Raw genomic sequence first — 9666 nt, 5'->3', positions numbered from 1 at the left:
TGTAGAAAAAAATGATATTCAGTTTGCAACCTGATGGAGGTCAGTATAGATGGACTAATAGAACAAGTTCCACACACAGCTAGAAGCCCAAATATTTTTTCAGAGCTAGATGCAGATAAAAATTATTTTTAATTTGCAACCTGATGGAGATCAGTATAGATGGACTAATAGACCAAGTCCCACACACTGCTAGAAGTCCAAACATTTTTTCAGAAGTAGATGCAGAAAAAAATGATATTCAATTTGCATCCTGATGGAGGTCAGTATAGATGGACTAATAGAACAAGTCCCACACACTGCTAGAAGGCCAAATATTTTTTCAGAGCTAGATGCAGATAAAAATTATTTTTAATTTGCAACCTGATGGAGATCAGTATAGATGGACTAATAGACCAAGTCCCACACACTGCTAGAAGCCCAAACATTTTTTCAGAAGTAGATGCAGAAAAAAATGATATTCAATTTGCAACCTGATGGAGGTCAGTATAGATGGACTAATAGAAGAAGTCCCACACACTGCTAGAAGACCAAATATTTTTTCAGAGGTAGATGCAGATATAAATTATTTTTAATTTGCAACCTGATGGAGGTCAGTATAGATGGACTAATAGAGAAAGTCCCACACACTGCTAGAAGGCCAAATATTTTTTCAGAGCTAGATGCAGAAAAAAATTATATTCAGTTTGCAACCTGATGGAGGTCAGTATAGATGGACTAATAGACCAAGTCCCACACACTGCTAGAAGCCCAAATACTTTTTCAGAGCTAGATGCAGATAAAAATTATTTTTAATTTGCAACCTGATGGAGATCAGTATAGATGGACTAATAGACCAAGTCCCACACACTGCTAGAAGCCCAAATATTTTTTCAGAGCTAGATGCAGATAAAAATTATTTTTAATTTGCAACCTGATGGAGGTCAGTGTAGATGGACTAATAGACCAAGTCCCACACACTGCTAGAAGCCCAAATATTTTTTCAGAAGTAGATGCAGAAAAAAATTATATTCAATTTGCAACCTGATGGAGGTCAGAATAGATGGACTAATAGAACAAGTCCCACACACTGCTAGAAGCCCAAATTTTTTTTCTGAGGTAGATGCAGAAAAAAATGATATTCAATTTGCAACCTGATGGAGGTCAGTATAGATGGACTAATAGAACAAGTCCCACACACAGCTAGAAGCCCAAATATTTTTTCAGAGCTAGATGCAGATAAAAATTATTTTTAATTTGCAACCTGATGGAGATCAGTATAGATGGACTAATAGACCAAGTCCCACACACTGCTAGAAGCCCAAACATTTTTTCAGAAGTAGATGCAGAAAAAAATGATATTCAATTTGCAACCTGATGGAGGTCAGTATAGATGGACTAATAGAACAAGTCCCACACACTGCTAGAAGGCCAAATATTTTTTCAGAGCTAGATGCAGATAAAAATTATTTTTAATTTGCAACCTGATGGAGATCAGTATAGATGGACTAATAGACCAAGTCCCACACACTGCTAGAAGCCCAAACATTTTTTCAGAAGTAGATGCAGAAAAAAATGATATTCAATTTGCAACCTGATGGAGGTCAGTATAGATGGACTAATAGAACAAGTCCCACACACTGCTAGAAGGCCAAATATTTTTTCAGAGGTAGATGCAGATAAAAATTATTTTTAATTTGCAGCCTGATGGAGGTCAGTATAGATGGACTAATAGAGAAAGTCCCACACACTGCTAGAAGGCCAAATATTTTTTCAGAGCTAGATGCAGACAAAAAATTATTTTTAATTTGCAACCTGATGGAGGTCAGTATAGATGGACTAATAGACCAAGTCCCACACACTGCTAGAAGCCCAAATATTTTTTCAGAAGTAGATGCAGAAAAAAATTATATTCAATTTGCAACCTGATGGAGGTCAGTATAGATGGACTAATAGAACAAGTCCCACACACTGCTAGAAGCCCAAATTTTTTTTCTGAGGTAGATGCAGAAAAAAATGATATTCAGTTTGCAACCTGATGGAGGTCAGTATAGATGGACTAATAGAACAAGTCCCACACACAGCTAGAAGCCCAAATATTTTTTCAGAGCTAGATGCAGATAAAAATTATTTTTAATTTGCAACCTGATGGAGATCAGCATAGATGGACTAATAGACCAAGTCCCACACACTGCTAGAAGCCCAAACATTTTTTCAGAAGTAGATGCAGAAAAAAATTATATTCAATTTGCAACCTGATGGAGGTCAGTATAGATGGACTAATAGAACAAGTCCCACACACTGCTAGAAGCCCAAATATTTTTTCAGAGCTAGATGCAGAAAAAAATTATATTGAATTTACAACCTGGTGTAGGTTAGTATAGATGGACTAATAGAAGAAGTCCCACACACTGCTAGAAGGCCAAATATTTTTTCAGAGCTAGATGCAGAAAAAAATGATATTCAATTTGCAACCTGATGGAGGTCAGTATAGATGGACTAATAGAACAAGTCCCACACACTGCTAGAAGCCCAAATATTTTTTCAGAGCTAGATGCAGAATAAAATTATATTGAATTTGCAACCTGGTGTAGGTCAGTATAGATGGACTAATAGAACAAGTCCCACACACTGCTAGAAGCCCAAATATTTTTTCAGAGCTAGATGCAGAAAAAAATGATATTCAATTTGCAACCTGATGGAGGTCAGTGTAGATGGACTAATAGACCAAGTCCCACACACTGCTAGAAGCCCAAATATTTTTTCAGAGCTAGATGCAGATAAAAATTATTTTTAATTTGCAACCTGATGGAGGTCAGTGTAGATGGACTAATAGACCAAGTCCCACACACTGCTAGAAGCCCAAATATTTTTTCAGAAGTAGATGCAGAAAAAAATTATATTCAATTTGCAACCTGATGGAGGTCAGTATAGATGGACTAATAGAACAAGTTCCACACACTGCTAGAAGCCCAAATTTTTTTTCAGAGCTAGATGCAGATAAAAATTATTTTTAATTTGCAACCTGATGGAGATCAGTATAGATGGACTAATATACCAAGTCCCACACACTGCTAGAAGCCCAAACATTTTTTCAGAAGTAGATGCAGAAAAAAATGATATTCAATTTGCATCCTGATGGAGGTCAGTATAGATGGACTAATAGAACAAGTCCCACACACTGCTAGAAGGCCAAATATTTTTTCAGAGCTAGATGCAGATAAAAATTATTTTTAATTTGCAACCTGATGGAGATCAGTATAGATGGACTAATAGACCAAGTCCCACACACTGCTAGAAGCCCAAACATTTTTTCAGAAGTAGATGCAGAAAAAAATGATATTCAATTTGCAACCTGATGGAGGTCAGTATAGATGGACTAATAGAACAAGTCCCACACACTGCTAGAAGGCCAAATATTTTTTCAGAGTTAGATGCAGATAAAAATTATTTTTAATTTGCAGCCTGATGGAGGTCAGTATAGATGGACTAATAGAGAAAGTCCCACACACTGCTAGAAGGCCAAATATTTTTTCAGAGCTAGATGCAGATATAAATTATTTTTAATTTGCAACCTGATGGAGGTCAGTATAGATGGACTAATAGAGAAAGTCCCACACACTGCTAGAAGGCCAAATATTTTTTCAGAGCTAGATGCAGAAAAAAATTATATTCAGTTTGCAACCTGATGGAGGTCAGTATAGATGGACTAATAGACCAAGTCCCACACACTGCTAGAAGCCAAAATACTTTTTCAGAGCTAGATGCAGATAAAAATTATTTTTAATTTGCAACCTGATGGAGATCAGTATAGATGGACTAATAGACCAAGTCCCACACACTGCTAGAAGCCCAAACATTTTTTCAGAAGTAGATGCAGAATAAAATGATATTCAATTTGCAACCTGATGGAGGTCAGTATAGATGGACTAATAGAACAAGTCCCACACACTGCTAGAAGCCCAAATATTTTTTCAGAGCTAGATGCAGAATAAAATTATATTGAATTTGCAACCTGGTGTAGGTTAGTATAGATGGACTAATAGAAGAAGTCCCACACACTGCTAGAAGGCCAAATATTTTTTCAGAGCTAGATGCAGAAAAAAATGATATTCAATTTGCAACCTGATGGAGGTCAGTATAGATGGACTAATAGACCAAGTCCCACACACTGGTAGAAGCCCAAATACTTTTTCAGAGCTAGATGCAGATAAAAATTATTTTTAATTTGCAACCTGATGGAGATCAGTATAGATGGACTAATAGACCAAGTCCCACACAATGCTAGAAGCCCAAATATTTTTTCAGAGCTAGATGCAGATAAAAATTATTTTTAATTTGCAACCTGATGGAGGTCAGTGTAGATGGACTAATAGACCAAGTCCCACACACTGCTAGAAGCCCAAATATTTTTTCAGAAGTAGATGCAGAAAAAAATTATATTCAATTTGCAACCTGATGGAGGTCAGTATAGATGGACTAATAGAACAAGTCCCACACACTGCTAGAAGCCCAAATTTTTTTTCTGAGGTAGATGCAGAAAAAAATGATATTCAGTTTGCAACCTGATGGAGGTCAGTATAGATGGACTAATAGAACAAGTCCCACACACAGCTAGAAGCCCAAATATTTTTTCAGAGCTAGATGCAGATAAAAATTATTTTTAATTTGCAACCTGATGGAGATCAGTATAGATGGACTAATAGACCAAGTCCCACACACTGCTAGAAGCCCAAACATTTTTTCAGAAGTAGATGCAGAAAAAAATGATATTCAATTTGCAACCTGATGGAGGTCAGTATAGATGGACTAATAGAACAAGTCCCACACACTGCTAGAAGCCCAAATATTTTTTCAGAGCTAGATGCAGAATAAAATTATATTGAATTTGCAACCTGGTGTAGGTCAGTGTAGATGGACTAATAGAACAAGTCCCACACACTGCTAGAAGCCCAAATATGTTTTCAGAGCTAGATGCAGAAAAAAATGGTATTCAATTTGCAACCTGATGGAGGTCAGTGTAGATGGACTAATAGCCCAAGTCCCACACACTGCTAGATGCCCAAATACTTTTTCAGAGCTAGATGCAGATAAAAATTATTTTTAATTTGCAAACTGATGGAGATCAGTATAGATGGACTAATAGACCAAGTCCCACACACTGCTAGAAGCCCAAATATTTTTTCAGAGCTAGATGCAGATAAAAATTATTTTTAATTTGCAACCTGATGGAGGTCAGTGTAGATGGACTAATAGACCAAGTCCCACACACTGCTAGAAGCCCAAATATTTTTTCAGAAGTAGATGCAGAAAAAAATTATATTCAATTTGCAACCTGATGGAGGTCAGTATAGATGGACTAATAGAACAAGTTCCACACACTGCTAGAAGCCCAAATTTTTTTTCTGAGGTAGATGTAGAAAAAAATGATATTCAGTTTGCAACCTGATGGAGGTCAGTATAGATGGACTAATAGAACAAGTTCCACACACAGCTAGAAGCCCAAATATTTTTTCAGAGCTAGATGCAGATAAAAATTATTTTTAATTTGCAACCTGATGGAGATCAGTATAGATGGACTAATAGACCAAGTCCCACACACTGCTAGAAGTCCAAACATTTTTTCAGAAGTAGATGCAGAAAAAAATGATATTCAATTTGCATCCTGATGGAGGTCAGTATAGATGGACTAATAGAACAAGTCCCACACACTGCTAGAAGGCCAAATATTTTTTCAGAGCTAGATGCAGATAAAAATTATTTTTAATTTGCAACCTGATGGAGATCAGTATAGATGGACTAATAGACCAAGTCCCACACACTGCTAGAAGCCCAAACATTTTTTCAGAAGTAGATGCAGAAAAAAATGATATTCAATTTGCAACCTGATGGAGGTCAGTATAGATGGACTAATAGAAGAAGTCCCACACACTGCTAGAAGACCAAATATTTTTTCAGAGGTAGATGCAGATATAAATTATTTTTAATTTGCAACCTGATGGAGGTCAGTATAGATGGACTAATAGAGAAAGTCCCACACACTGCTAGAAGGCCAAATATTTTTTCAGAGCTAGATGCAGAAAAAAATTATATTCAGTTTGCAACCTGATGGAGGTCAGTATAGATGGACTAATAGACCAAGTCCCACACACTGCTAGAAGCCCAAATACTTTTTCAGAGCTAGATGCAGATAAAAATTATTTTTAATTTGCAACCTGATGGAGATCAGTATAGATGGACTAATAGACCAAGTCCCACACACTGCTAGAAGCCCAAATATTTTTTCAGAGCTAGATGCAGATAAAAATTATTTTTAATTTGCAACCTGATGGAGGTCAGTGTAGATGGACTAATAGACCAAGTCCCACACACTGCTAGAAGCCCAAATATTTTTTCAGAAGTAGATGCAGAAAAAAATTATATTCAATTTGCAACCTGATGGAGGTCAGAATAGATGGACTAATAGAACAAGTCCCACACACTGCTAGAAGCCCAAATTTTTTTTCTGAGGTAGATGCAGAAAAAAATGATATTCAATTTGCAACCTGATGGAGGTCAGTATAGATGGACTAATAGAACAAGTCCCACACACAGCTAGAAGCCCAAATATTTTTTCAGAGCTAGATGCAGATAAAAATTATTTTTAATTTGCAACCTGATGGAGATCAGTATAGATGGACTAATAGACCAAGTCCCACACACTGCTAGAAGCCCAAACATTTTTTCAGAAGTAGATGCAGAAAAAAATGATATTCAATTTGCAACCTGATGGAGGTCAGTATAGATGGACTAATAGAACAAGTCCCACACACTGCTAGAAGGCCAAATATTTTTTCAGAGCTAGATGCAGATAAAAATTATTTTTAATTTGCAACCTGATGGAGATCAGTATAGATGGACTAATAGACCAAGTCCCACACACTGCTAGAAGCCCAAACATTTTTTCAGAAGTAGATGCAGAAAAAAATGATATTCAATTTGCAACCTGATGGAGGTCAGTATAGATGGACTAATAGAACAAGTCCCACACACTGCTAGAAGGCCAAATATTTTTTCAGAGGTAGATGCAGATAAAAATTATTTTTAATTTGCAGCCTGATGGAGGTCAGTATAGATGGACTAATAGAGAAAGTCCCACACACTGCTAGAAGGCCAAATATTTTTTCAGAGCTAGATGCAGACAAAAAATTATTTTTAATTTGCAACCTGATGGAGGTCAGTATAGATGGACTAATAGACCAAGTCCCACACACTGCTAGAAGCCCAAATATTTTTTCAGAAGTAGATGCAGAAAAAAATTATATTCAATTTGCAACCTGATGGAGGTCAGTATAGATGGACTAATAGAACAAGTCCCACACACTGCTAGAAGCCCAAATTTTTTTTCTGAGGTAGATGCAGAAAAAAATGATATTCAGTTTGCAACCTGATGGAGGTCAGTATAGATGGACTAATAGAACAAGTCCCACACACAGCTAGAAGCCCAAATATTTTTTCAGAGCTAGATGCAGATAAAAATTATTTTTAATTTGCAACCTGATGGAGATCAGCATAGATGGACTAATAGACCAAGTCCCACACACTGCTAGAAGCCCAAACATTTTTTCAGAAGTAGATGCAGAAAAAAATTATATTCAATTTGCAACCTGATGGAGGTCAGTATAGATGGACTAATAGAACAAGTCCCACACACTGCTAGAAGCCCAAATATTTTTTCAGAGCTAGATGCAGAAAAAAATTATATTGAATTTACAACCTGGTGTAGGTTAGTATAGATGGACTAATAGAAGAAGTCCCACACACTGCTAGAAGGCCAAATATTTTTTCAGAGCTAGATGCAGAAAAAAATGATATTCAATTTGCAACCTGATGGAGGTCAGTATAGATGGACTAATAGACCAAGTCCCACACACTGCTAGAAGCCCAAATACTTTTTCAGAGCTAGATGCAGATAAAAATTATTTTTAATTTGCAACCTGATGGAGATCAGTATAGATGGACTAATAGACCAAGTCCCACACAATGCTAGAAGCCCAAATATTTTTTCAGAGCTAGATGCAGATAAAAATTATTTTTAATTTGCAACCTGATGGAGGTCAGTGTAGATGGACTAATAGACCAAGTCCCACACACTGCTAGAAGCCCAAATATTTTTTCAGAAGTAGATGCAGAAAAAAATTATATTCAATTTGCAACCTGATGGAGGTCAGTATAGATGGACTAATAGAACAAGTCCCACACACTGCTAGAAGCCCAAATTTTTTTTCTGCGGTAGATGCAGAAAAAAATTATATTTAGTTTGCAACCTGATGGAGGTCAGTATAGATGGACTAATAGAACAAGTCCCACACACAGCTAGAAGCCCAAATATTTTTTCAGAGCTAGATGCAGATAAAAATTATTTTTAATTTGCAACCTGATGGAGATCAGTATAGATGGACTAATAGACCAAGTCCCACACACTGCTAGAAGCCCAAACATTTTTTCAGAAGTAGATGCAGAAAAAAATGATATTCAATTTGCAACCTGATGGAGGTCAGTATAGATGGACTAATAGAACAAGTCCCACACACTGCTAGAAGGCCAAATATTTTTTCAGAGCTAGATGCAGAAAAAAATTATATTCAGTTTGTAACCTGATGGAGGTCAGTATAGATGGACTAATAGACCAAGTCCCACACACTGCTAGAAGCCCAAATACTTTTTCAGAGCTAGATGCAGATAAAAATTATTTTTAATTTGCAACCTGATGGAGATCAGTATAGATGGACTAATAGACCAAGTCCCACACACTGCTAGAAGCCCAAATATTTTTTCAGAGCTAGATGCAGATAAAAATTATTTTTAATTTGCAACCTGATGGAGGTCAGTGTAGATGGACTAGTAGACCAAGTCCCACACACTGCTAGAAGCCCAAATATTTTTTCAGACGTAGATGCAGAAAAAAATTATATTCAATTTGCAACCTGATGGAGGTCAGTATAGATGGACTAATAGAACAAGTCCCACACACTGCTAGAAGGCCAAATATTTTTTCAGAGCTAGATGCAGATAAAAATTATTTTTAATTTGCAGCCTGATGGAGATCAGTATAGATGGACTAATAGACCAAGTCCCACACACTGCTAGAAGGCCAAATATTTTTTCAGAGCTAGATGCAGACAAAAAATTATTTTTAATTTGCAACCTGATGGAGGTTAGTATAGATGGACTAATAGAGAAAGTCCCACACACTGCTAGAAGGCCAAATATTTTTTCAGAGCTAGAAGCAGATATAAATTATTTTTAATTTGCAACCTGATGGAGGTCAGTATAGATGGACTAATAGAGAAAGTCCCACACACTGCTAGAAGGCCAAATATTTTTTCAGAGCTAGATGCAGAAAAAAATTATATTCAGTTTGCAACCTGATGGAGGTCAGTATAGATGGACTAATAGAACAAGTCCCACACACAGCTAGAAGCCCAAATATTTTTTCAGAGCTAGATGCAGATAAAAATTATTTTTAATTTGCAACCTGATGGAGATCAGTATAGATAGACTAATAGACCAAGTCCCACACACTGCTAGAAGCCCAAACATTTTTTCAGAAGTAGATGCAGAAAAAAATGATATTCAATTTGCAACCTGATGGAGGTCAGTATAGATGGACTAATAGAACAAGTCCCACACACTGCTAGAAGGCCAAAT

The sequence above is a fragment of the Phyllobates terribilis genome, unplaced genomic scaffold (genome assembly GCF_046119375.1).
Source record: "Phyllobates terribilis strain yellow unplaced genomic scaffold, ASM4611937v1 Scaffold_2__4_contigs__length_985480577, whole genome shotgun sequence".
In the NCBI taxonomy this organism is placed as follows: Eukaryota; Metazoa; Chordata; class Amphibia; order Anura; family Dendrobatidae; genus Phyllobates; species Phyllobates terribilis.
The sequence above is the reverse complement of the archived record's forward strand: the minus strand, read 5'-3'. Positions refer to the sequence as shown.